This window comes from Mastomys coucha, unplaced genomic scaffold (genome assembly GCF_008632895.1).
Source record: "Mastomys coucha isolate ucsf_1 unplaced genomic scaffold, UCSF_Mcou_1 pScaffold17, whole genome shotgun sequence".
Lineage (NCBI taxonomy): Eukaryota > Metazoa > Chordata > Mammalia > Rodentia > Muridae > Mastomys > Mastomys coucha.
Genome location: NW_022196899.1, coordinates 31,824,412 through 31,829,563, shown reverse-complemented (window position 1 = coordinate 31,829,563; position 5,152 = coordinate 31,824,412). Strand labels below are relative to the sequence as shown.

Below are 5,152 nucleotides of genomic sequence, written 5' to 3'. Positions count from 1 at the left end.
ACAAAAGAAAGAAAGAGAGGAGATGAAAGGGAGGGAGGGATGAGGAGGGAGAGGAATGGAGGGGACTCTAGAGAGAAAGGCATAAAACAGGAAGTCCATTTGCTGGAAGAGAAGAACAGGCATTTGTCCACACAAATAAGAACAAACTGAAAGGGAGAGATGCCTTGCATGGGGGAAAAAAAAAAGACAGTCTTGAAATCAGTCTGTGAGATTATTTCAGTCTCCCTCGGAGACAAATACAGTAAAAAGTACAAATACGAGAGACCAGGATGAGAGCCCATGTGTCTGTCTGACTTAACTCAATATAAAATAAGAAAATGAGGCTGGAATGGTATTGAGAGTAGAAACAGGAGCCCTGAGTAGAACTGATAGAGTATAGAAAACAGACAGAGAAAATGAACAAAACCAAAGAGTCGCAATGGAATTAAGGTCTATAAAAAATAAAATAAAGTCACAGCTGAGCCGCAGGTTAAGGTGGTGAGCTTGCAGCTAGAACTTCTCTCAAACTTGTGTGTGAGGAGACTCGATGTGGGCCTCAGCTCCTAGGCTGAAATCAGCAGGCTGGCTCATGAAAACGTGTATATTGAGACAAAGGAAAGGACCTAGCAGAAAGCAATGTCTCTTATCCTGGGCTTGGCAACAAGGAAGAGGACAAGTAGTGGAAATCCTGCAATATGAAAAGCAGACTGAAAGGTGTCAGAGAAACTGAAGATGGGTGGCAGAGAGAAGTATAGCATTCCAGACCCTCAGTCTAGAAATGCTAGTAAGAACCAATAACAAATAGCACAATAGACAGAGGGCAAGGATCAGAATTCTAGCAACTCCACCTGGAATGCTAGCTTATCAAGTTCTAGCTTGCTTTTAAGTCTCAAGCTACTCAGAACTATGCTGGAGCCAAATTTAGTGAACCACCATCACCAAGTGTTCTCCCCAAGCCATCAAGCCACTGGGTTCTTGTTTCCTTGTTTCCTTCAGATAAGGAAATGATGACATTTCATCTTAAAACGTTACTTAAAGTACAGGTATAAAATTAGATAAGCACTAACTTTCGATTTTGTGATGTTTAGACATGACATTTTGTAGAAAACTGGTAATTTGCAAGTATAAGCAGACATTTGATTTATGTGGTATAAACACTATACAGCATCAATGCAATTTAAACAATTTCAGACTAATCAATTCTACTTGGTAGCGTTGCTAACTAAATTCAAGTTTAGATTTGGGGAACAGTAACCTTAACTTTTTTATTGTTTGATGGGAAAATTAAGATTTCTGGGTTAACACACAATTTCTGAAGAAATCAGACAGTAAGCATTTAGCATACACAAGGTACACAGTTCAGTTTCATGGTCTAGAGTCCCCCAAACTATTTTTAAAAATTAGCGGCGAAGTACATGGCCCAGTGGTCCTTTCGTAAATGCAGTGGATAGGCACCCAGAGGTATACCAAATCGATTCCAAAAACAGACAGTTTTGAATAACTTTCTAAGAACATTTTTTATATACAACAGCTTCCCACAAATCTGGCCTCACTCATACACAAAGCTTGTTTGAAGAAGGGAGTTCTGTTCGACATTTAAAGCCATGTAAATACATATAATAAGCTTGTAACACATGTAATGTTTTCTTAGCCTTTATTCTACGAAATAAGACTATTTTTAGTGTGAATTTGATGAATGTAAGATGGTGAACTGTTTTGTTTTGTTTTGTTTTTTAATCTTAGGGCCTAATTCTGAAAGTCTCCAGTTTTTAAAAGGTTGCCCTTGTGCTTAAGTGCCAGAGTGAATCAATGCTTGTGAACTATACAAAGTAAATCTGTTGTATTAAGTTTTTATAACTGAAAGATTTAAGCTACATTCCCTGGTTTCTTAAGAGATATAAAGATGTAGTACAAAACTTCTTCTCCAGCCTTTTTACACCCAAAGACTCATCTTGGCTTCATCAATCCTAAGTAACCTCTGATTATGTGCAACCCCTCATTTATGGCAAAAAAAAGTCTCTGTGTGATTAGACCAAATAACAAATTACTTTTCAATCTTTATAAGCAAAAGAGCTAAATTGTGTTTTCACAATTACGTTCAGAGCAGACAAATTCCAAATCAAACATTGAGTATCCATCCTAAAGGACAAGTTCATAAAATCATGATCTGACTTTGAAAAATGAAATTCATAAATAAATCTTTTCTCCCTAAAATAAATAAATAAATAAATAAAGTCACAAAGGTCTATAATCAGAAGTTTCGAAAAGACATTATCTTCATTGTAAATTGCTCTGCAAAACCCAAACAAACCAGAGTCAAAGACTGGAACAGTGTGAGTCCTGGCTCCTGGTTCCAACATGAGTGTGTGACACCCCCAACACACACACACACACACACACACACACACACCACAGTGTGACTGCTCATAGAGGATAGAGGACAGTTTCAGAGTGGAGTAGGATGCCACCATCATCAAGGATCTTTCAAGGGGAAATCCAAAAATAGTCTACCACAGGCCTCCATACTAAACTCATGTACAGAAAATAAAGATAGAAAAGGAAAACATCTAGGGCAGCAAATAACTCTCTTGAGGGCAGGTTTTCACCTACCTCTTGTTTGAGGGGATCCCTGTAATGTTATCATATTTACTACCTGAGCAGTACAAAATTAATAAGCCCACATATCTATTTGGCCACACTAGAGAAGCAAAGGTTCATATGGGATCTCACAAGCTCAGAAGAGAAGGCAGAAGAAGAAGAGAAGGCAGTCACGGTCCAAGTGCAGCCATCAATCACCCAATCAATTCCTTTGGCTGAATACAACTGAAAGAATACTTTCATCTTTTTGCATTAAGCATCAACTGATAAAAATGTCTGGGAGTGGTGCTATGGATGAGGTAAAATCTCACCATTGGATGCTAAAATAATATTCACATGAGGTATTTGCTCCTGATAACAGGCCCTTGGCAGCTAGGAAGTCAACTTCATTAACTCAAAATGGGTATTAATTAAAATCAGTAGAAAATATAAAATTAGATGTAACATGAGATGCAAGTGGTGCTTATGCCCTTGTATCTGCCTGATTTTGATGATTAAATGGAAGTACACATTATGTTTCAGAATCACAAATCTAAACAGTGCTGTTCTGCTCTGATTATTTGGGATAGCAATACAACTCCAACAGCACTTGTACAGCATTCAGTCTGTGATTTCCCTGAGTCCGACCGACAAGAAGCATGAAGTTGGAACCTTATCTACTCATCAGAGAACATGTTTTTAAAAGTAGATCAATCTGGGTCTGTCAACCTTTACCTGTTGGAAGGCTGAGGCAGGAAGACAGTGGGTGAGTGTAAAACCTGCCTGGCCTATACAGCAGTGGGTGAGTGTAAAACCTGCCTGGCCTATACAGTAGATCCTGATCTACTTGGCAAAAGCTCAAGAATATAGTATGCTACTAAAAATTCCAATCTTTATTTCTCCAAACATTGACTCAAAAGCAGAGTCTGCTGGTTCTCATGCAGAGTGCTACTTCAATGCTAATTAGCTTCACTTGGTTCAAGAAGTTTCCAGATGAAAATTTGGGTCATACTTTCTTAGGGGAATTCAAATCTCTTCATACCTGCTATGGGTTTAAAGTTCATGGATATCTGCATTTCAGAATGAAATAAATGATAATAGGAAAGGTAGTGGTCTCATCGAAGGGCCTAGAAGCAATAATGTTCACACTGTTTGTTTTAAACTTTGGCTTTCAAGTTTCCCTGCCCAGATTTTTCTTTTATTCCCCTGGGCAGCACTGTAGAAAACCTCATAGCTTACCCAGTCAATTTCAAATATTGGCAAAGCCCGAGATTCGTAAAAATTTCAAGCTGATATAAATCAAAACATCTTTGATTCTACAAAATGTGAGGCTACCAAGCCAACTGCTCCATGGGACATGGAGATGGGTGTGGCAGCTTCTGTGTGTTTTGGCCTCTGTCCTGTGTACAATAAGTGACTACAGGAGATTGTCCAGTTTGGAAGAGATTGTGTTGAGGGAATAACTGGAGATACTGTGAATTTGGAAGACAAGGTACTTCTAAGCTAAAACTATGAGAAACATTTGAAGAGCTACTAGCAACAATAAACAGCAGCATAAAACAAAGGTACTTCTTGACAGAAGCCAGGGATACAGGAAAGAAGAGAGGAAGGATGTCTCTCTCCTCCTTCTGTTGTTCTTCTCCCTGCTCCTCTTTCCCTTCTTTTCTTCCACCTCCTTCTTCCCCCCAGTTCTTCCCCTGTTCCTTTGCCTCCTCTTCTTCCTGCATTCTGCTTGGAGGCAGGTTTAAGCAGATGTCCCTAAACTAAAAGAGAGAAAGGATTTAGAAACCTAGCTCCAGCTGTAGAGTTCACATACCAGCTTTACATACTGAGCTCCATAGGGCTCACCCTCATGTTCCCAGGCCTTGCTCACATTACAAAGCTCCTGCACCAATCCAACCTGAGGCAGACTAGAATGTCACATCAGACACAATAGCAAAAGAGGTCCACCATGCCCAGTCACATCACAAAAAACACATATAGTTAAAGGTCAAGGTAATACATCCAAAATTCACTAGACCTGTAGTGGTTTTCTCACAAAAAGATTTATCTGTATGAGCCTCTGAATACATAATTTAATGAAATCTGAATTCAGTAAAAACAGAAAAATAATGAGGAGGACTCAAGTAACAATGAAGACGGAACTGAAAAACTCAATAACCCAAATAGGAAAGTTAGGGGAAAGCCTTACAAGTAGAGTGAACCAAGTAGAAGATAAAATATCAGGACTTAAAGATAAAATAGGTAATATGGACTACTTATGCAAAGAATATGGGGAAAAACTGAAAATATATTAAGGGAACAAGTATGTTGAAATATTTTGAAAAAGAAAAAAATTTCTAAGTATAGGCTTAGTAGAGAAGAATCCAGATCTTTAAAAGGTTCATAGAAGAAAATGTCTCCTCATTAAAGAAAGAGACACCCATACAGATAGAAGAAGCATGCAGAACACTAAGCAGACAGGAACATAAAAAAGGCTTACTATTGCAAGTTTATAATTTAAAAAATAAATATGCAGGAAAAAGTACTCAAAGCTAGAAGAAAAAAAAACATAAGTTACATGTGAAAGAAAACCCATCAGAATAATAGCCTTCTC

The 5,152-nt window shown here is 38.2% G+C and overlaps 1 pseudogene; it reads left to right on the top strand.

The window, feature by feature from the left end:
• Positions 1-711: 711 nt before the first annotated feature.
• LOC116094802 lies at positions 712-1,028 on the top strand (annotated as a pseudogene).
• The last annotated feature ends 4,124 nt before the right edge of the window (positions 1,029-5,152 follow it).